Raw genomic sequence first — 24,033 nt, 5'->3', positions numbered from 1 at the left:
ATTTCCTTTGCTGGTAATGAACTCTCTCAGGTCTTATATGCCTGAAAACTCCTGAATTTCACCTTCACTGTGGAAGGGTAGTCTTGGCAGTTATATTAGTTTCCTATGGCTGCTGTGCAAACTTGGTGACTTAAAACAATAAGAATTTATTCTTGTATAGTTCTGGAGGCCAGACACCAGAACCCCATGTCGCTGGGCTAAAGTCTAGGTGTTAGCAGAGGCTAACACCTGTGCTTCTTCCAGAGGCTCTAGGGGAGAATCTGTTTCCTTGCCTTTTCCAGCTTCTAGAGCTGCATTCCTTGTATACTTTGGTTCATGACTCCTTCCCGAATCTTCAATGCCAACATTGTAGCATCGTCACATCTCCACCTTCTTTCACATCACCTTCTCCTCTGTGTTGAGTCTCCCTCTGCCTCTCTCTTGTAGTGACACCTGTGATTGCATTGAGGGCCTACCCAGATAATCCAGGATAATCCACCCATCTGGAGATGCTTAACTTAATCATATCTGCAAAGTCTTTTTTGCCATATAAGGCAACAGATTCCAGGGACTATGACCTCACCATCTTTGCAGGCCATTATTCATCTTTGCACAGGACTGTATAAAACTGTAGGTTGATAATTATTTTCTACATTAAAGATATGATTCAACTGTCGTCTGGCTTCCACTTTTTTTAACCATTAAAAAAAATTGAAGTATAGTTAGTTTACAATGTTGTGTTAATTTCAGGTGTACAGCAAAGTGATTCAGTTCTTTCTCAAGCTCTTTTCCATTATAGGTTGTTACAAGAGGTTGAATATAGTCCCCTGTGCTATACACTAGGCCCTTGTTGTTTACCTGTTTTTTATATAGTAATGTATATATGTTAATCCCAAACTCCTAATTTACCTCCCCCTTTCCCCTTTGGTAACCATAAGTTTGTTTTCTATGTCTGTGAGTCTATTTCTGTTTTGCAAATAAGTTCATTTATGTCATTTTTTAAGATTCCACATATAAGTGATATCATATGATTTTTGTCTTTCTCTGGCTGACTTACTTCACTTAATATGATAATTTCTAGGTCCATCCATATTTCTGCATATGGCATTATTTCATTCTTTTTTTATGACTGAGTAGTATTCCACTGCATATATGTACCACATCTTTATCCATGCATCTGTTGATGGACATTTAGGTTGCGTCCATGTCTTGGCTATTATAAATAGTGGTGATATGAACACTGGGGTGCATATATCTTTTCGAATTAGAGTTTTCTCCAGATATATGCCCAGGAGTGGGATTGCAGGATCGTATGGTAGCTCTATTTTTAGTTTTGTAAGACACCTCCATACTGTTTTCCATAGTGACTACACCAATTTACATTCCCACCAACAGTGTAGGAGGGTTCCTTTTTCTCCATACCCTCTCCAGCATTTATTATTTGTAGACTTTTTGATGATGGCCATTCTGACCGGTGTGAGGTGATACCTCATTGTAGTTTTGATTTGCATTTCTCTCATAATTAGTGATGTTGAGCATCTTTTCTAGTGTCCATTGGCCATCTGTTTGTCTTCTTTGGAGAAATGTCTATTTAGGTCTTTTGCCCATTTTTTGATTGGGTTTTTTTTTTTTTATATTACGCTGTATGAGCTGTTTGTATATTTTGGAAATTAAGTCCTTGTTGGTAGCATCATTTGCAAATATTTTCTCCCATTCTGTAAGTTGTCTTTTCGTTTCATTTATCATTTCCTTTGCTGTGCAAAAGCTTTTAAGTTTAATTAGGTTCCATTTGTTTATTTTTGTTTTTATTTCCATTATTCTAGGAGAGAGATCCAAAAAAATATTGCTTCAATTTATGTTAAAGACTGTTCTGCCTATGTTTTCCTCTAGGAGTTTTATAGTATCCATCTTACATTTAGGCCTTTAATCCATCTTGAGTTTATTTTTGTATACGGTGTTAGAGAATGTTCTAATTTCATTCTTTTACATGTAGCTGTCCTGTTTTCCTAGCACCACTTATTGAAGAGACTGTCTTTTCTCCATTGTTTATTCTTGCTGGCTTCCATTTTTGATGTTGAGACATCATCTCTCAGTCTAACCATCATTTGTTTTAAGGTAATCTATATTTTAATCTTGGTTTTGATAGCTGTGACTACTGATCGCCATGATGCGTCTAGGTGTACATTTCTTTATATTTATTCTGTTTGGGAGTCCGTGGGTCTTTTGAATCCGTGGTGTCTTTCAATAGTTCAGGAAAATCCTTAGCTGTTATCTCCTCAGAATTATCTCAGCCCGACCTCACTCTCTTCCTCTTCTGGGACTCCAGTGAAATGTATGTTGGACCTTTTTACTGCAGCCTTCATGTTGTAAACTCACTCTTCTCTGTTTTCCATACTTTTACTCTTCTCTGCTATATTCTGGACATTTTCCTCTGATCTAACCTCTGGTTTATAATTCTCTCTTCTGTTGTTTTTAATTTGCTGCCAAACGCTTCTATAGAAATTTTAATTTGTTACTGTATTTTTCCTTTCCAGAAGTTTTGTTTGATCCTCTTCCAGATCTGCTAAGTCATCTTCTACAGCTTTTTTCCCTGCAGATATTTGCGAACTTGTTGTTTCCTTTTTTTCATGTGGTAAGCATGTTTAAACTTAATAAGTCTGTATCTGAAGCCTGTCCAGGTGTGTTTCTGCTCTCAGCTGTTTGTACTGGTTCTCACTCATGTTGCCTTGTTTCCCTATGCATCCGATTATCATTAACTGTTTTGCTAGTCATTGCCCTTAAAACATTATTTGTGGAGATTTTCTGAGGCTTGAGATAAGTGTACTTTCCTCCTTATGGCTGGCTTTTAGGGGCATTACAAGTTGGGGACCACATCAAACCAAATTCATTGCCCATCTATGCTGTACATTCCTGGGGTGAAATGTCCGTGAGGACAGGTCTATGGCCACATCTTCTCAAGATTATTTTATCCCCCTTCCTTTTCCTTCTCCTGCTCTACTTAAGTACAGAGCAACCTTCTCTTGGCCTGTGGGGTTGGGGAGGAATAGGAAGTAACAGATTAGTTCAGGTTTACCCTAATTCTGAGAGTGTACTCTGGGACCCTGCTTCATGCAGGAAAAAGTATCCTATAAGTCTTTACATTGAATGTGCTCTTTGCCTGGTTGCCTGTCACCCTTACCCCTCCAGTGTCTTCAAGGTGAAAGCAACTTGGGCACTCAAATAATTCTCTAGTTTCTTTGAGTTCAAGCTTCTCCCCCAAAGTGGCCTGGCAGGGCTGCACTATCTTTTCAACTCCTGAGTGCTTAAAGGTGATTATCCAGAGTTTTTTTCAGCCAGAGGATTTATCTGAATAACCCCCTACCTAACCTGTCCTATGGGAAACAGCTGATTCATGTTTATTGTGTACAGTTATGCACTATATTTACCTTTAGGAAATTTATAGTGCAAAAAGATCAAGGGAATGTGTGCCCACAAGTTTTGTGTGTGTGTGTGTGTTAAGAGATTAGTAGTCATCCTGTGGAAGACTGATCTGGTGTAGAGTTTTGGGGAAAAAAGGTGTGAGACTTTGATGGATTGTTCCAGTGACATTATGAAATTGAAGAGCTCATCTTGCTTGACACCACTTGTTCTTTCCTCAAGGGGTAACTTCAGTTGGTTGGCTAATAAGTTGCATCCTTGCCTTGAAAAAATAACCACCAAAGGAACACCACTCTTAGCTGGTTTCCCTGACACCTCAGCCTGGTCCTGAGCTGCCCTGTAATGGCCAAGGTCCAGCTTTTTCAAATCCGGGGCAGCTGTGAGGGCAGCTGGCTTTGATTCAGATGGTAGAGACAGCATTAGTCAGCAGCCTCCTCTCTCATGGCCTGATGCCTTAGCACTGCAACGTGTGTCTGTGACGGTGAAGGTGGACTCCTGACTCTGGCCGTGGATAAGTAGATATGCCTGGGCCAGGTTTGTGTGTCCAGTCTTTGGCCAACCCTTGGCATCACGCTTTGGCCAGTTGGTCTTGGATCAAGCTTTCAAAACTTTAAATCCCAAATGTGAAGAATGAATTTTTGACCCCTTGGTCCTCCAATCCCAGATTTGGATGGAAGCCTCTGAAATGACAGTCAACATGAGGAAAAACTTGTAAATCATTTGTTGATTCATAAAACATTTAACGGACTTCTACTGTCTGGAAAGCATCATGCTGGGTATTGTGGTATCCTTGCCCCCAGGATGCTTAAAATCTTGCAAAGAATTAAGTAAGAATGGTCACCTAAGAAAGAAACTGAGATTTAGGGGGGCCCCTGAGGCTGACTGTGAGAGCCATCTGTGATGTTTGTCATCCCATTGCTCATGAGGTTTGATTTGGCTGGTCTGGTTGCTGGGGTTCTTTTCCTTCCCCGCACTTCAGTGAGCATCCCTCCCCAATCTGGGTTCATATCTGTGAGTGTGACCTTTCCACCTGGAGGAGGCCCATCCTTTGGTCAAGTATAAAGGTGACTGTGCTTCTCTTTTTAAGACTTAGCAAAAGACAAAGTGGAGAAAGCTGGAAACCAATCTTGCTGCCTATCACCAAGCTTCACGCAAAGAAACAAAAATTAATTCATGATTTATGCGTCAGAATAGACTCAATTTCCTGGAAATCATCTTAGAATGGATATTGGAATTTGATTAATAAAACATGGCTGGAGTGAAAGATGTTTTCTCTTCACCAGCTCGCTCAAAAATCACTGTTCTGCACTGTTCTACACAGATGAGTTTGATGCACTTTTTAATTAATGCCACTAAGAGAGCAAGTAGAACTTCAGTAGACAAATGCCACATGTGCCTTTAAGGAGAAACCAGCTTAAAATCAGATTTGTTTCTTCAGCAAGAATTAGAGGATACACTCGAAAGCTTCATCAAGGTGCCCCTCTCTTTCTTGGCAAGCAGTCATCAGGCTGTTAGTTTCCAGCCCCCAACTTCCTTGACTATGGGAATTCCTTCCTAGTTTGATTCTGAGCGCAGATTCCGCTTGCTTTTATTTTTGTTTACTGTTTGCTCGTTACTCTTCTTTCATTGCACATGCTCTTTTTCCATGTCCTGCTCCTCTGATTGTCTTGCTGAGTTTTTTGATCCCAAACAAGGGCGACTTCTGTACTCAGCTTGTTGTGAAAATTCAGTAACATGTGACACATGGTATGTTGTCCAACTTTTATATCTTTATACTCCTCTGGCGTTTGGCCGTGGGGATCATGTTTTGCTGAATGTAATACTCTTGCCATTTAAATTTTAATTGATGTAAATAGTAAAACACAATTGTAGTAGACTGGACGCTCTACCTCCCCCTCCTCCTCTCCCCCCCCTCCTCCCTCTCCTCCTCTTCCCTCCCCTTCTCCCTCTTCTCCTCCCTCTCCTCCTCCCTCTTCTCCTCCCTCTCCTCCTCCTCCCTTTCCTTCTTCTCTTCTCCCAGAGGAGGCATCAGAAAGCACTCGTAGAGTATGCAGAGTCTTAAAATACCAACTCCTTAAACTTAGGATAAATCTCGTTCTATTACTTGCTTTTGTATGTTCATGTGGAGGAAAAGTGATCACGTGTTGGAGAGTACCTAATACTATGTTAGAGGTTATTTTGATCTTTTACAAAAGCAGAGAAGGAAGACAGTGCAAGTGTGTTGGGCACAGCACTGTTGACGGGTTGATAGCGGCGACACAAGGTAACCAGTGTTCTTGGAGGAGAATCAGGACAAGGTTGGGTTTTGGCTTCTCTGCTACTACCTGGGCACCCCTGCAACACTCAGTCTCCCCAGGTGCTCTTATGGGCCCATGCTTGGACATTATCTTGACCCATGGGAAGGTAAGCTGCAGCTCTGTTGGATGGCTGGTGTCCTCTGATCCCTGAGTGTTGGGGTAAACCCTACTGTGAGTCATCTATACAGCAGTATTTACTGAGCTTCTGCTTGTGCCAGGTACGGGCGTTGGGCAGGCAGCAATAGAAGAGGCAGATAAGCTCCCTGTTCTCATGGAGCTTATATTCCAGGGGAAGGACAAGCAATAAAGCACAAAATAAACAAGATAATTTCAGATACTGACAAAGGTGGAATAAGGGGACAGAGTGACCATATGTCCTTTAGGTTCCCAGGTCTGAGGTGGCCTCTTTGGGAAGGGGACAGTAGCACAGGAACCTGAGGTTGAGAAGGGACCAGTCACATGAAGATCTGAAGCAGTGCTGTCCTGTAGAACTTTCTGAGTGCTGGCGATGTTACATACCATCCAGTGTGGTACCTGCTCGTCCCATGTGGCTATTGAATGCTTGAAATGTGGCTAGTACAACTGAGGAACTGAGTTTTAAGTTGTATTTAATATTAATAACTTAAACAGCTTCGTGTGTTAATAGCTATCCTCTTAAACAGTGCAGATCTAGAGGAAGGACTTTCAAGGAGAGGGAACAGATTGTGCAAAGGTCCTGAGGACATGGTCCCCCTGAGAACCCAGCATGGGATCTATGTCTGGAAGCTGGGCTCAGTCTTCAAAGAGCAAATCTGGTAAACTTAAAATTGCTTCCTGCCTGTGTTTTGTGGGTCCCTGGAGAACCCACAGAGGAACAGCAGTTAACCAGATGGCAATTAAAAACCCCTGCCAAACAAAGAACCCGTTTCCTTTCTTAAGAAGGGCTCATTCCCACATTGTCTGACTCACAACTCTTAACTGGTTTCCTCGACTCACGGGCTGGGGCTGGCCTTTGTCTGTGCAGGATGCAGCTGTTACGTAGGCCTCACTTGTTCATTCTGGGAATGAATCCTATCTTTGTTCTTTCCTTGCATCTTTTTGTAACCAGAGGCTGGAACCTCTACTATTGCTCTTTTAAGGGGTCCCTCTGCATTCTTCTTACTGCCTTCCATTCATCCCAGGGGCCTGAGGCCCCATCTTTTCTGGCTTAGCTCCCTCCTCCCCCAACCCTATTGCTAAAGATGGCATAGTCAGCCCTGCTTATAAAGAGAAACTGGTCTTTGGAGAGAGTTTCACCATGAATTTCCACTTCTGTTGAAAGGGTTAAGAAAGAAAAGAGGAGAGGTGAGGAGTGACAAAGAAAGGCTCCAGGAATGTTCGCAGTGGTTTTCTCACATGCCGCACATGCACTGGGATCTCCTAGGCCATGGAAACCTCTGTACCGCTTGGCCAAGCACTGGGCTATTCCAAGCAGCTCTTGGCTTATCCCGGGGCTGGGGGGGCTGGGGGGCGGGGAGCGGCAGGGACCAGCTCTGCCCCTCCAGTGCGGGTGGAGATTCGTCTCCAGCAAGATTCTCAGCTGAAAACAGAGGTGAGGTGGCCACTCCAGGGTCAGTGTGCTGAAGATTAGAGGAGGCCCATTGGTTACCACTCTCTCTGCACTTGCACACCCCAAAGGAGGTACAGTTACTTAGTACCACCCTGACAGGTACATAGAACTGAGGCTGTGGGCCCCAGCCAGCTTCCGGGGGTTGAGCTGTGACCCTGCCTTTTCCCCTCGGTCCTGCCTGACCATCTGCAGTGAACTCAGAGCTCCCCTCCCCACCCCCAAGCCAGCAGTGGGAGAGGGAAAGAGGCTGCGGACTTTGAACTGCAGCATGTACCATGAAGCTGTCTCGATGCTGGCAACCTTGATCTCTCTAGTGAGAAGTCTGAGGTCATAAAATGCGCCGTTGTTGACCCCTGAGCAACGTGCTGGTTGCTCTGCCTGCTTTGTGCAAGTGCCTTCCCAGTACAAGTGTGAAAACGCACCTGGATTGTGCGCTTGGGCCTTCATGAGAGGACAAACGTGGATGCCTTGCTTCTCCAGGTGTCTTGCCCTTACTTGTTGGCATTTGATTCTCCAGGAGAGAGGCCGTGATAGACAACTTAATATACGGGAACTCATTAGAAGGTCCTTTTAAGCTAGATGGGGCAGTATCTGCCCAACTGAATTCATTTGTCTCTAAAAAATTACTTTTTGGCCCTGAAAAGTAAGCATGTTTATTAGAGAAAAATTGGAACATTTACAAAAGGAGAAAGGAGGAAACAGTTACCTGAGATTGTACCGTCTAAACACAGCGACTCCTGTTAACATTTTGGTGTGTTCTTTAACATTTTCTCTTCCTACCTAAGGGTTATTTTGCCTTTTACATGTCTGGAACCATAACATATATGCAATTTTGTGCACTGGCTTTTAATTTTTTTAATTAAAATATTTATTTATTTATTTTTATTGAAGTACAGTTGATTTATAATGTGTTAGTTTCTGTTGTACAGCAAAGTGATTCAGTTATACATATACATAAATATTCTTTTTCATATTCTTTTCCATTATACGTTGTTACAAGATATTTAATATAGTTCCCTGTGCTATACAGTAGGACCTTGTTGTTTATCTATTTTACGTATAGTAGTTTGTACTACTAATCCCAAACTGCTAATTTATCAATATCTCTCCTCTGCCCTTTCCGCTTTGGTAACCATAAGTTTGTTTTCTATGTCTGTGAGTCTGTTTGTTTTGTAAATAAGTTCATTTGTATCATATTTTAGATTCCACATATAAGTGATATCATATGATTCTTGTCTTTCTCTGGCTGACTTACTTCACTTAATATGATAGTTTCTAGGTCCATCCATATTTCTGCAAATGGCATTATTTCATTTTTTTTTATGACTGAGTAGTATTCCATTGCATATATGTACCACATCTTTATCTGTGCATCTGTTGATGGACACTTAGGTTGCTTCCATGTCTTGACTTTTGTAAATAGTGCTACTGTGAACATTGGGGTGCATGTATCTTTTTGAATAGAGTTTTCTCCGGATACATGCCCAGGAGTGGGATTGCAGGATCATATGGTAGCTCTATTTTTAGTTTTTTAAGGAACCTCCATACTGTTTTCCATAGTGGTTACACCAATTTACATTCCCACCAACAGTGTAGGAGGGTTCCTTTTTTCCCATACTCTCTCCAGCACTTACTATTTGTAGACTTTTTGATGATGGGCATTCTGATCAGTGTCAGGTGATAACCTCATTGTAGTTTTTATTTGTATTTCTCTGATAATTAGCGATGTTGAGCATCTTTTCATGTGCCTGTTGGCCATTTGTATGTCTTCTTTGGAGAAATGTCTATTTAGGTCTTCTGCCCATTTTTGATTGGGTTGTTTTTTGTTGTTGTTGTTGTTATTGAGTTGTATGAGCTGTTTGTTATTTTGGAAATTAAGCCCTTGTTAGTCGCATCATTTGCAAATATATTCTCCCAGTCCATAGGTCATCATTTCATTTTGTATATGGTTTCCTTTGCTGTGCAAAAGCTTATAAGTTTGTTTAGGTCCCATTTGTTTATTTTTGCTTTTATTTCTATATCCTTGGGAGACCTAAAAAAACATTGCTGTGATTTATGTCAGAGAATGTTTTGCCTAGGTTCTCTTCTAGGAGTTTTATGGTGTCCTGTCTTATATTAAGTCTTTCAGCCATCTTGAGTTTATTTTTGTGTATGATGTGAGGGAGTGTTCTAACTTCATTGATTTACATGCATCTGTCTAGCTTTCCCAACAGCACTGGTTTTTAATTTAACATTAAATAGCAAGTGGACCGTAGACTTCACGTTTCACAGCCACATGGTATGCCCTTAAGTTCCTGTGTGCTTGGCACTTTGGGTGTTTTGAGCCACAAGGACTCTGTAATGGGGTGGAGATCACGCACTGAAGCCAGGTGCAGACCCCACGTTTCCCTCCTCCCCGGTGAGAGTTCCTTATACTCGGTTCTCAACCTTCCACTGCCTTCATCCCTCACCCATGGGTTGTATACCCCTGTCAGGTGTGTCTCTTGTTATGTTACTGTGTGTAACCCCTCGCCCACCTTCCACTGAGGGTCACTACACCACCCGCTTTGGGACGTCGCCCCAGGAGTAGAGGCCAAATTATCCCCTTCCATCGTGTCACCTCAAGGAACTCATAGTCTCATAATAAATAGCAGCATTCATCTGGGCCAGATTTGCCTTCTGCTTCTCCCAGCCCAAGGCCCACCACTGAACCCTTCCCATCCCCTGTGTTAATGCTGGCTCTGTAGCAGGAGAAAGGATTAGCCGAGAAAACAAGGACAGGCTTGGATGTCCAGCAAACGGCCTTGGGCTGTGGTGCTCTGGGAATCGCTGCTGTCAAGGTGGGTGGATGATGATCTCCCACCCCTCCTCTTCCCTCTCTGAGCTCTTTCCTCCCTTTCAGGACAGGCTTCGTGGGTATGGGTTCACATAGGGCCCTTTGCTTAGAAGGTTTAATGCTCCTCTGCTGCCATCTTGAAATTCTTAATAATTTTTGAACAGTGATCCTGTATTTTCATTTTTCACTGGGCCCCACAAATTATGAGCCTGTCCTGCTCTTATGACATTTGGAACACACCTTACCTGCAGCATTCATTTTATTTTACTCTATTATTCACACTTACAACTCACCTTGCACACCAGAAGGTGTTTTAGTGGAAGGACAAGGCCTTTGGAATCAAGCAGACCTTTTTCAAAACACCGCATACTGACTTTGGGACTTCGGGTAAGTTACCCAGTCACTTGCAGCCTCAGTATTCTCATCTATGAAGTGGGGATAGTGATCTTGATCTTTTAAGACTTGTGAAGATCAAGAGAATGTGTGGGTAGTGTAATGCCTTGCATATCCACCCTCAGTATTACCTCTTGTTCCTCCTTCCCTCCTTGCCTGGCACAGTGCTGGTATACAGTAGGTGCTCAACATACGCTTACTACATTTCAGTTTGTGATGGTCAGTTTGTGCCTCTTCATTTCCAAGTGGGGCCAGGGTTTGTGTCCTGATCTCTGGGTAAGAGCTAGGACTGCACAATCACAGGGGCTCATTCTAAGGACTGACTTTTCTTCTCCTGGGAATTGCATTCCAGGCCCTGTATCGGGCTCTTTTTTCCTTAATAATTCAGTTCACCATCAGTGTGTCATGCTGTGGAGCTAACGATTGCACATCCTCGGCCGGCGCCGCTCGCACCGGGCCCTGGGCTGTTGGACACACACCTTCTTCCATAATCCTGGAGGCAGGCACAGTCCTCGTCCCCTTTCCTGTGGCCACCTGCGCTGTCTGGCTCCAGGGCCTGCGTTCTTCACCACCACACACCACTGCTTCTCCTTTGGGACAAGCGAGGGCAGAGGCTTAGATACGGGTTTCGGGAGATGTGTGTGGTGGAGTGCCTTTTAGTAAACTCTTATTCTAAGAAAGTCCCAAGTATAATGAAATGAGACAGAGACAGAGGAAGGGCAGAATGTGCAATGGTTGGTTGGAGCCTAGCCTCGTGCCTTGGGGAGACCTAGTAGATCATGGGAGGGGCCCAAGGCCTGAGCAGAAGTGTGGCTGTGGCCAGGTTGGCTGGATCCCGTGGGTCAGGATCTGGGACTGGCACTTTTAGGTGTCTGTGACTTAGTGAGCGGCAGAGAGCCAGGGTGCCTGGGGCAGCCTGTGGGCTGTGACTAAATTAGGAAGAAAGAGCCCTCGGGCTCTCCAGGAGCTCAGTGGGCAAGTGGGCGGTGGACTGGCTTTTGGTGGGCAGCTGGGAGCCGTCTGTTCAGACAGGCTTCTCAGTGGCTGCAGGAACGTCACACGCTGAGTCCTAACAGGAGGGGAGCCTCCCTGACGCTGGTGACCATCCCCGCCCCCCCCACCCCCCGCAAGGAGTCTCAGTCAAATAGGAGAATGCCGTGAGCTTTAACCTCTAGTCCTTTCTAAGCTCTTCTGGGGAGGTTTTACCCTGTAGAAAGTGTACCCTCCTGAATAGTTTTGAGAGGGTGTTATACTGGACTGTGGCCATCACAGATGAACATCAGATGGTCCAGACAGGGCACAGAGGGGCTATGGCTGCTCTGTGTAACCTGGCAGTGAGGTACCTGCAGACAGCAGCTTTTGACTTAGAAAATCACGTGAAGGTTTAGATGGTTTGATTAAGTATTACAGTGTGAGATTTGGAAAGAAAAGAGGAAGAAAAGTGGCAGGAGAATGATGGCTCCGGGAGAGAAAAGTGAGCAAGTTCCTAAGTAATTAAACCGGTAAGTCAGGCCAAGCCCATCACGGGACCCATGACCTTCAGTCAGTGCCTCACAGAGAGGGGCTTCTTGGCTTTGTTTTCTTCTCTTTCTTCCTTTCTTTCCTTCTTCCTTCCTTTTTTTTTTTTTTTTTTTTTGGTGTCATATTTTTTGCAAGACTTTTAGAAGTACTTAGCTGTAGGATGTTTTCTCAGCTGCAGCACTATTGACATCTTGGGCTGGTAATCCTTGCTTATGGGTCTGTCCTGAGCGTTTAGGGTTTTAGCAGCACCACTCGCCTCTGCCCAGTAGACACCAGTAGCGCCCCCAATTCTGAAACAAAACGTCTGCAGCGTACCCTGGGGGAAATTCTCCCCCAGTTAAGGGCCCCTGCTTAGAGCAGAAGACAGCCAGTTTTTCCTGCTGAAAAGTGTGGCAGTTACTACTTGGGAAGGTGAAACAGTGGGTCACCTCACTCCATCTCCTCCTGCTCCACAAAAATTTAAAAAAGAGAGGCCAGCTGTTCAGCAGTTTTGCGGGTTGGGAGTCAGTGTGACCGTGCTGTCTGAGGTGGCTACATCGCTAAGGGTCCTTATGGGGTCCTTCTGGGGACCTTCAGGACTAAATCGTCACACGTGAAAACCTAGAGTCAAAAACAAGCAAGTAAACAAACAGACAGACAAACCACCATCACCACCACCACCCACAAAAAATAGGAAAGTAAACCAGGACCGAAGGCTTTGGAGTTTTATTAAAGATGGACTCATGGCTAGCACCAGACTCCCTCCTTCAGAAGCGGTCTCAGGAGTCCTGTCTGCATAGAGCTGGCCTGGGTGTTGATATGTGAAGAGGCTGAGAACATGTGGCATAAACATCGACTGATATTGTTTGCCATTTACACTCAGCATGTGTAATGCAGCAGGAATGGCTCCTGGCGGCATGTGACTGCCCTTGCAGCCGGGTGCGCGGTGCCTGGGACCGCTGTTTCTCTTTCGCTGGCTCCCTCCCTCCTATTCCCCCTCCTCTGCCCCTTCCCAGACTCGGGAGGGAGAGTCTAAGTGGACGCTTGTCATGACTGGCATGCGGAAAGCTGGTAGAATGTCATTGGAATTTTCTAGGGAGGCACATGCGCGACACCCAAAATGATTCCCGGCTTCAGTGGCCTCAGGTGAGCGCTCCATGCCAGGAGCCCTGATCTTTTTCGAAAAGGTAAGGTTGCATGACGTCATCCTACCTTTCCCCAGCCCAAGCAGGAAATCAAGGGTTTGGTGGGGTTTTTTGTTTTTTGTTTTGTTTTGTTTTGTTTAATTCTTTAGCCTGGGCGGCACTTCTGACCGTGTTCTTGGCGCTAAGCGTTTGTGCATGAGTATGCTATTTGTCTGTATCCCCACCCCCTCCTGTTTAAAAAAGTTGCAATAAATGATTCACAGCAGCAGGGTAACATGTGACCTAAAACTTCTCCTCATGACCCCAGTGAAATCAGCGATCCCAATATGAAGGAAGTGTAGATGCTTTTTTTATGCTGGTTACTAAACTCTTTTATAAAGAAAAGTCGCATGGCTACGGGAAAACAGATTGCATTAACCCCGGATCGCATTATCACCAGATCGGAGGGAATGTAAGGGGGACATTTTCGAAATCCTGAAACCTTATGAATAATGGGGGTTTCCTAAGGTTGAGGTGTTTTGTGTTAATTGCTGGAATTTGTCTATGATGGAAAATGAACCTTAAGGCATTTGAAATGTCTCGTATCTGTTGAGTGTAGCGTCAGACTCATGAACCGGAGGGGAGTGCTGTGTTAGGATTCATGAGCAGGGATATTTTGCCAGAAAAGAATGCATGAAAGTTGCTTCTGAGCACCTCTGAAGGAGCCGTGATATGCATTTCAGCAACTTTAGGTATCTTTAAGTAAATTACATTTCAAAACACAACTATTTTAATAGTCCCCAAGCAAGCAAACAAGCAGGTATATAAACTTCTGTCATGAGGTTCAGGGGACATATTTGGACATGGATGTGATGATCTGTTAGCAGGCTCAAGCACAACCAAACATGACTCACCTCGTTTCTTTATCTGATGCAATTAAAAGTCGCTTTGACACATTCGGGAAAGGAATACTGGTTCTCTGCTTGCAAGCGTGTCAAAGTAAATCCACACTCTCGTAAAATGGTGCGTATGATGTATCTACATCATGGGAATTTTTTTAACGTTAAAAAAATCCGTATGTAGCTTTGCCATTGGTTTCTGCCTTACATGTGTTGGAATCTTTTTTTTTTTTCCTTTCTTTCTTTTTTGCACATTTTTGCCAAGATGTCAGAAAACTGAAGGGGAGAGGTTAATACTTTCACACACTCACCCCTCCCCCACATGCATACACTAACAGCTGCCACATATGATTTTGTGGAATTTGATATTTTGAACAAAATGACTTCCTTATTTTCCATAGTAATATAATAATCAATTTCACTATAGACAACTGTGTACATGTCAAGCCTCGGCTGCCCCTAATTAGCAATGGGGGTAACAGGGGAAAGGGCTGGAGAGCAGTTTTGAGTGAAAAGCCAGCCATCGGGTTTTAACCATTCTTTTCTGCCTCAGCCAAGGCAGTTCTCAATCTGCTTGGATCCGAACCACAGGTTTAATTTGTGGCGATTTGAGAAAATACCTACAAGGGCATGTGCACGTGTAACCAAGATGGGCCTGCCCCTCTGTTGCTGCTTTTTGTTTCCTCTCCACAGTACCTTTCATACGACCACCGCTTTGCAAAACAGAGGCAAAAGTCAGAAGTCACCTACATAGAATATTCTCTGCCTTGGGTGGCACCTGTGTTTTGTTGGCTGTAGTCATAAAGGTATGTTTCTTAAGGCACCAGAAACTTCCATCTGCTTTCTCAAATAAATAGTTATATGGTGTTTTAAAAAGTCCCAACCGTAATGTCCTCATTTACTCTAAGGAATTTAAAAGAATTAAACAGGGCACATTCCCAGCACACGCACCGAAACATATACCTCATATTCCACAATGAATCACTTAGCATATTCTGCCAAGGTCTCTGTTCCCATAGGCCTAGAGACAGTCGTAAATTCAAGTGAGTTGAATAAGTATTTGTTCAGTGCCTCTAATTTGCCCGGCCCTGAGCCAGACAGACACTCAGGAATTGGAAAGATTTTAGGATGTGGATGATGTCTTCAAGGTGCTTATAATTTAGAAGGCAACAGTCATCCCCCAGCAAACCTCACCCGGCTTCCTACAGCAGAAACTGTATATGTACTCTGGGGCAGTCTTGCCACAAAAAATATTTTTGAACTGTGTGAAAGACGCTTCAGTATAGCTAAGAAATATTGACTGATTGCCCACCGTGTTTGTGACCCTTTGTGGGCATATAAAAATTTCAGTGTTTATTCTTAAGTATAATTTAAGACAAATGGTCATGCTGTTTGTAGTGACAAAAATGGCTTGTGGGGATCAGAGTAATGAAGAACAGATTGATTCTATTCCTTTAGAAATTGGTGAATCTCAGACTTCGTTTCACAATATGTCTCCCGGGGAGCTATTAAAAATTCCAATGCCTAGGGTGAAAAGGAATCTCCGGAAATGGGACCCAAGCATCAGGACATTAAAAAACACCTCAAGTAATTGCAGTGCCATTGAAGTCTAGTGATATAGATGATTTTATCGAAGACTTTTTTTTTTTTAAGCCTAAGGTGAGTTGGAAGGTGGACTTTCTCATGATGATGTTGCTTGACTAAAGAACTTTTGACATTCTGGGGTCTGATTCTTCTGTTCTCTGTGTTAGTGAACTCAGTGTAAATGGAGGTATGTTTTCTTCCTATTCAACAAAGATAACATGACACTGAGCCAATCAATCTACCAACTAAATTACCTGAGGTTTGTGAACCTTGAGTGTTTTGATTCCAGGAGGCCAAATGTTGTTGAACATGTCAGCTGAGTCTCTTAAAGGAAGGTAGGTATAAGAATAATCACATTTTTCCTTTGCATGGAAAAGGAAGCCCCTTCCTGGGGTACTGCACGACTAGTAGATAGAGGTGGCTCCTAAAAAATACAGCTGTTACTAAATTCCTTATAACTCACCATAGATTCTTAGAGTTGGAAGATTGGTTCAAGATGGTCTAGTTCAGTGGTTCTCAAAGTGCAGCATCAGTATCACCTGGACTTGTTAGAAATGCAAATTCTCAGGTCCCAACCCAGACCTCCTAAGATAGAGACTGGGGTGAGCTCAGCATCTGTGTTTTGAAACTTTCCTGATGCCCCTGATTTTCCTGATGTTCTGATTTTCAACACTCGAAAATCACTGCTCTGGTTTCACCTTGTTATTTCACAGACAGATCTAAGTGGAGATTAAGTGCCTCTGAAGTCACCCAGGACTAGAGGAGCAACAGAGGCTAGAAACTCAGATCTCTCGGGCTGAAATCTGTCTCTACACTGTGGCCAGATCATCCTTGCTTTTCCATGTGTCCATAAATAACAGCTTTAGGAAAACACCCACCATCCTGAAATCACAAGGCATAAAGGAACCTTAAATGTTGTCTCATCTGACCCTCCCGTTTCACAGATGAGAAAACTAAGGTCTGCAGGGTAAATTGACTGCAATAAGATGTACGATTATTGGTGGCAGAGCCTGTCTAAGAAGGGGGTCTACTTGCAACCAAAGTATTGTCTCTCCTGGCCTCCTCCCCAAATACCCCACTCTGCCTCTTCAGTTTCATATGGACTCCTAGTATTTGGCTTAAATCACATTGATTAATATGTCCAGGTAATAATCAGGCAACTCTAGGAAAAGACCAGTTTTATTGAGTGAGAATTTAAATTCTTTAAAATTAATCTGAATTTTTATTTTGATTTAAAATTGGCTTGAGTCTTATAATCATCCTTGTACATTTACCAGAAAAATCTCAGTGGTATAAACTACTGAAAATAAAGTTTAGAAAACATAGGAACCATTCCTGGAACATGTGTTTCATTTCAGAATCATGTAGATTAGGCACATATCTCCTCAGATCACACACTGAAATTGCATTTTCTTCAGATTTAGTTAAAAGGAAAAATGTGGCAACAAGTCTGTTTGTTGAATATTTTAGAATTTTATCCTTGATGTGGTTGGTGGTATTTACATAATTTTGACAGTGTTCAAAGACGGAGTCTAATCTACATTCTCCACGGAGCTTCATCTTCAAAGCCTTTTAGCAGCGTACACATGGCACATTTAGCTAGGAAAACAAATTGAGACTGTGATACACAGCTATTATCTCCACACACACACACACGGAGCAGGTGTGTACATGTATAGATGTGTTTATTGGCTCCACACACGTACTGTGTGCCAGGCACTGTGACGTGAAATGTCCATGTAGTTTCTGCCTTCAAAATGACCGTGGGGTGTGAGGACATCAGATGAGTGATGGAGTAGACAATTAGTAGCGAGGGTGGTAGGGGTTAGAGTGTAACTGAGGCTTAGCAGAATAGTGGGGCATTATGGGGGCTCACCGAAGGGGCACGAGCACACACTAGATGGGGGCAGGAGTCAGAGGAGGCTGCCTGGAGGAGGTGCCATCTAAGCTGCATGTTGAAGGATGGTAGTTACCCAGGTGAGGGGGAGTAGTGGGGAGGTTGTCCAGCTGGAGGGAGCAGTTTATTGCAAAGGTGTTCGTGTGCCCATTGTTCTTCCCTGGGGCTGTAGTGGCCTATAAACCCCTAAATATTTCATTTGCTTTTATAAGCATTAACATTTGGCTTCATAGAGAACTTATATAGCAGTTTTAAAATATACATTTCAACTTTTTTTTGGCCACGCCCACGGCTTGCGGGGTCTTAGTTCCCAATCAGGGATTGCACTTGAACCACAGCAGTGAAAGTGCTGCAGTGAAAGCACCAAGTCCTATACACTGGACCACCAAGGAATTCCCTTAAATATACATTTCAAACAGCTTCTTTTTCTGTCTCAAAAGACCCTGATGTTCCCTAGAAAAGTTTGTGGGTTGAGAGGTCACCGTATCTTATGTCACTGAGAAAACAGAAAGATCTATCCTAACCCCTGGAAGTGAAATCACCCCCCTTGATTTCAGCCGGCACAAAATGAGTGAAAGTCTGCGTGAATTTCCTGAAGAATTGTGTCTCAGGCAAACCAACTCCAGTCCCGAATGGCTCTGAGCTGCATTTTACTGTGAAGGCTGGTTCTGTCTGTGGCATGCTTCGTGGAGGAGAGCGTCTTATGGCGAGGCTCTTTTGGTATTTCATTCACTTAGTCTTCATGGACAGAGTTGAGAGCCTCTCCTTGTGTAGAACTGCCTGCCCAAGAAAGGAGGGTTAGAAGAAATTAAATTGTTTCATGCTGGCTGGACTGCAGCACATCTATCTGAACCAAGATATATATAACAATTACAGTATACAATAGTTTCTTTAAAAGCATTCCCGGGAGCTTAAAAATAGCTCAATTTGTGAGTAATAATAATAATAATAATTCAGTATTATTCAACTGTTATTATTATCATCACTGTGCTTTGCAGAACACCTGTACGTTATGTTTGATCTTTGTAACAGCTAGCAGGGTGGACATTATTATCTCCGTTTGACAGATGAGGAAGTTAAACCTTAGAGTCATCAGATTTCAAAGGTGGAAGAGGCCTTGGAGATCCTTTCATCCAGCTTTCTCATGTTACAAAAAAAGGGAAGTTGACTGACATGTAATCCCACTGGGAGTAAATGGTAGCTGTGGGACCTGGCCTGGGTCTTCTGAGTTCTAGCTCGCCAGTTTCTTCACTTCACCACACTGCTTTCAATCTTCAGTGTGTGAGAAGAAACTTGGAAGAATATGCATTTGTTTCTTTAAGGGAAATGTTGAAACCAGTCTTACACGCTGTTTTATGAGCTCATGCAGGTACAGAAAAAGTCTCTTACTTTTATAATTTTTCTATATATAGATGGGTAAACTGACAGATATATAGATAAATAGATATACACACATATGTAGATGTTATTGGTGAGATGAAGGTGGAATTAGGCAGTGCCTCAAAGGGGATGTCAGCTTTATCTGTATCATTTTATTTTTTTGATAAAAAACATTGGGCCCAAAATGCCCATAATGGTAACATTTGTTAATTTGGAGTGATGAGCAATTAATTAATAAGTATTTGTTATATTCTTTAGATTTTTGTAGTTTTATAATTCAAAACAAAACAAATATGAATATGAAAAATAAATTACCACCTACAATACCATCGTTTTATAAAATAAAGGATATTTTAAAGAAAGAAAATTGGTACAGAAGGAAGGAAAAGAAAAAACAAAGCTAGTATCTGGCTCTTGGTGGTTAAGTTGACATTAATTCTCTGCTTTAAGTCTTTTCCTGTTATGACACTAGCAGGATGTGTATTCTTTTCTCTGCAGTTGCTGCATTATCAGGTCTCTTTTGCACATTTTGAGCACTTCTAATAACTCCGGCAGGAAAGGCAGGCCCTCTCTTGTCAGTTATAAAATCACTAGCTGCCCCTTTGTGACTGCACGTCCCCCAGGTTCCTAGAATCTTATTCTGACTGATTAAAGTGGTACAGAGTGCAATGGACCAAAAGGCTGGTGATTTGATATCAAATGTGTTATTTAACATCACATCCGAGATGTGTTAATTAAACTTATTGTGGTGATCATTTTGCAGTATATACATGTATCAAATCATTACATGTATACCTTAAACTTATACAATGTTATATGTTAATTATATACTCATAAAGCTGGAAAATGATAAATTGGGAGAAAAAACACAAAATAAAGCAAATAGCTTTATATTTAGTACCTTTAAACAAACAACTCCCCCCCAAGCAAAAAAACTGCACCCAAGGAAGTAGGTACAGGAAAGTGGTTTTAGAAGCTCCCTTTAATGAATGTGGAAACCGAGGATAGAAAACTGGCCTTATGGTAAAGAGACCCTCATTCAAGTCCCAGCCTAGTCCCTTATTTGCTGGATGCCCTTTGGTGATTCATCTGACCTTTCTTGGTCTCACTCAGTCTTCTTAATATAAACTGGAAATGTTCATATTTGATTTACCTACCCATATGGTTGTCCTAGAGGTCAGATAGCTAATGAGGTGAAAACACTAATGCTCCAACTAAAAAATATGAAACAAAAGAGAGATGATAGGATTATCATTGCTGTTATGAATCATTCCAAGAGGTATCATGGTGATATGAATCATCATATGATAATGTCAGGCTAAAACCAAAACACGGGGTAATGCCAGCATGAACCCAGTCATCTCAAAAATTAGTCACAGAGGCCTCTCAAGTGATAATCCAGGAGCTCTCTTGTTACCAGGAAGACAGCACTGTCAAAAAAGTGTGTGATCTCACTCTTCTCCCACAAAGAAGACTCACCTGGTGCATGCTGATGGGGACGGTACACCCTAGTGGCTGCATGAGCCCCGAGGAACGAGGATGAGGACTGGCTCTCAGTCCCAGCCCTCCTCTATCTAGCTGTGTGATTGGGTTGATTCATATATTATGGCAACCTCTTTGGGCTTCCCTTTTTTCCTCTGTAGAATGAGTGTGTTAAACTAAATAGTCTCTGAGATCTCTTCTTGCTCTTAACATTTGTGATAAATAGCTACAGTTTAAACTTCAGCCCCAATATTACTGTGGTATCATCATTGTCATCTTTGTAACCTGACACTTAGGGATGTTGCCTGGGGTTCATATCCTGACCTAGCTTCTAAGAGTGTTACAGCGAGTTGAGAATTTATGATTTGAGGTTCAGCTCCAAGGAGGCAATGGAAGGGCAGGACCCAGCAAAGGCCTGACCCTGACCCTGACCATTGCACTTGATTTGATTTGGTTGCTCCGTAAAGTGTGAACAAACCTGGAAAACACTTTCTTGCCTGGTCATGAGCTCTCTCGTCCGGATTGTATTTTGTATCTTACCACGTGAGAAGAAATGGCATATTCATTGCTTGGCCTGGAAAGGGGACTGTGTTGAACTGGAAGTGAATTTAAATTCCTGATTGTTTATCTTGGAAGTTATGGTGCTTACTGAAAATGTGACCGGTCCCGTTGGGGTAGGTGCCACCATGCTCTGAGCTGCGGTTCTTGGCTTCTGCTTCTGGATAGCCAAACGTTACCAGGGAAAATCTTGCTGTGAGTCCACACACATTCATACCGCTGAACTTCAGCTGCGTCCTTGTGTTATTCCATGGCCTTTAGATCTACTGTTGACTACCTACCCAGTTCACCAAGCAGCGGTGATGACGCTCCGTGTTCCCCCCAAGTGCCAGTCCCCACTCCTGCTCCCTCCTCTCCCAGCACACGTCCACTCTTATTTTTTTTTTGCTTCCTTTCTCTCTGTGTTTACATCTCTCTGTGTTCTCTGTCATCTATCTCTATCTGTCTCTAAGGAAGATTCGTCTCTCTGCCTTGGCAGAGCTCACCTGCCCTTTGCCCTGATGATGACCACGATGGCGGTGATGATAGTAATAGTAATGGTAACGATAGTGGTAAGAAGTCTAGTAGTAGTGCCGCTCGCTGCTGCATTGGTTTAGCGACTGCTTACTGTGTGTAGGAGCTGTGTGGAACAGTTTATGCCTACCCTGTCATTTAACTCTCAGAACAAACCTATAGCTTGGGTTATAGCTCAGATATAACCGTCTTTGCTTTAATAATGAGGACTGAGGCTGAGAGAGAATAAGTATTTGCCCACAGTTGCCAGCTGATATGTGGCAAACTAGAATTCATACCCAGGTTGATACAAACTCTGAAACCTGTGCCCTTAGCCTCTGGGCAATGCCCCTTCCCATCCCCACCCCCCCATGTGTGATGCAGAGCTCAATCACATCGGTATGGTTGGTATTCCATTAATATGGCTGAATCGATTTTACCTCTTTCTACTCTGAATCCTAGTGGCAATGAGATTATCTCCAAGGATGTGAGTGACAAATATCACTTCCTCTGTAGAGGAATGTTTTCTGAAAGGGGTGAGTGTGCTGTGATCACACAGAAGATGTTCTCTTTCCAGTAATCTTCGGCCAGTGCCACATCCTTACGTCTGTACAGCACAGTTTCCAGAGCGTTCTGACAACTCCTTAGTGAATCCCGCATCAACCCTCATAATGTAAATGAGGAAAGACTGTGACTTCTCTTTTAATAGATGAGGACACGGAGGCTCAGAGAGGTAAGGTCTGTTGTCCACTGTGACTCAGTTGACAAGCGCTGAGTTAAGACTGGAACCCAGGATGCCTGATTTCCTACCCTGGTTCGTACAGGGCAGCCCACAGCCCAATATGTACACTCACCTCTCCTCCAAGTGAAAGAAGACCAGAGAACCATCATATCTGTAATAAAGAACTTTTCCTCCTGGGGGATAAATGAATGCCTTGCATAATAAAGCCAGTTCTTAGAACAACAAAAAATGGCTTGTTAGCTGCTGAGGAATGAAAGGCGTGGCTTAGAAACTGCTCCCAGGTGAGGGCCGAGGCATTATGTCCCCTCGCACAGGAGCACCTGTGTGGCCACAGCCGGATCTCCAAACCTGTAGAAAGTTGTGCAGCCCACACCCTTGCGGGGCCTCTCCCCTGACACCCTATGCATACGTGGCCTCGTGACCACGGTGCGGGGTCTTAGTCCCCCGAGGATGGAGGAGCATTCTGTTTCCCGAACCTCCAGCAAGCAGGTCTCTCTGGTCAGCAGATACACCAAAGTGCCTGCCCGAGCGTCCCCTGAGTAACCCCTCGCCTCCAGCCGCTGGGTTCGTATGGTCAGTCTGCGCTGCAGAAGGAGCTGGGGCGTGACAGGGAGTTCCTGAGTCAACGTGAGGCCATGGAGGGAACCGTCTGAATTCCATGCAGGTGGTTCAAGTAGGTTGGCTTTCTTTTTACATTGTTATTTTTATTAAACGCATAAAGGAAATGCACTGGTTCATGGAAAGAAAAGTCCAAGCAGATCCAGGGGAAGCCGGCATGAGGCATCCCTGTGCAGACATTCAGGAGTGCGGCCTGTGCCCCTGTCTCCAGGCCAGTGTCTTTGGGTGGGCTTTATTCTCAGGCATCCTTAAGTGGTGGCTTAAATTCTGCCAGTTTAGCAACCTGGCCATGGCCTGACAAGAAGACAAGTGTCTCTCTCTTGACAGCTCCAGCAGTATCCAGGAGTGTCCGTTCCTGAGCCAGTCACTGTGGCCAGGGGCTCTGACTGGCCAGGACTGGGTCACATTGGGTGGACATTACTATTCTGGTTGTATAGATGAGAAAATTCTAAGGGTTGGAAAAATTAAGCGACTTTCCCCCATCATACTACCAGTAACAGGCAGACGGAAGCCGGGTCTCTGACCACAACTCACCCTATAGCTGCCTTTCACCAACAGCTGATGCATCTTTGCATCTGTAGGTTGATTAATAAACCCAGAATGTTTGTAAGTTTTTGTTCAGAGTTCAGGGACGGCCCTTGAGTTGGCCTTTTCTTTCGCTTGTTACATTTCTCTGAAATGTCTGAGGCTTGAACCACTTCCTCGTGTACCTTGCTGTTTTGTGCTTACCTCGGAACATTCATCCGCTCTGTGTTGACCTGTCTCCCCTGTGGTTTCAGGAAGATTTCTCTTTTTCCATCTCTAGCAACTTTGCCTGGCACATAATAGATGCTCAGTCCCTGTGGGCTGAATCAAACTCGTGAAGCCCCGTTGGCCCCTTTGCTGGAGTCTGTTTCAGAGCAGAGGCCCCGCAGCCCCTGTCTGTGTCGTGGGTACCCTCCCTTCCTTTCGGAACAGGATGGATTACGTCACAAAAATCTTGCTGAATTTCCAGCACCCCGACTCAAACTGAAGAAGGACAGTGCCTCACTTCTTGTGCCCAAATACTAATCCATCATGACATCCTGCTGGGGACTCAGAACAAAATGTGAAAGAGCTTTGGGACAAAGAGTGAGGGTTAGAGACAGATGTTGGCTGTCCCAGGGGGTGCAATATGTCACACATCCTTTTGACACTATGGGATTAAACCATTAGAACAGTTTTCATCTGGAGCTCGTAAATCTCCCAGTATTATAAAGGCAACTCGTTCTCCTTTATGTTGTATTTTA

General features: G+C 43.6%; 1 protein-coding gene across 5 annotated transcripts in view; it reads left to right on the top strand.

Annotated features, from left to right (window-relative positions):
• Positions 1-24,033, top strand: part of RBM20 (RNA binding motif protein 20) — a 204,783-nt gene that overhangs the window by 111,232 nt on the left and 69,518 nt on the right. The window contains exon 1 of one of the 5 annotated variants that reach the window (XM_082424893.1): positions 11,696-13,176. The exons of the other annotated variants lie outside the window; for them this stretch is intronic. The gene's annotated coding sequence lies outside the window, so the exon portion shown is untranslated. Of the gene's footprint in view, positions 1-11,695; positions 13,177-24,033 lie in introns of those variants that run through there. 5 annotated transcript variants of the gene reach the window in all.

This window comes from Balaenoptera physalus, assembly GCF_965194825.1.
Source record: "Balaenoptera physalus genome assembly, chromosome: 14".
Lineage (NCBI taxonomy): Eukaryota > Metazoa > Chordata > Mammalia > Artiodactyla > Balaenopteridae > Balaenoptera > Balaenoptera physalus.
The sequence above is the reverse complement of the archived record's forward strand: the minus strand, read 5'-3'. Positions and strand labels throughout refer to the sequence as shown.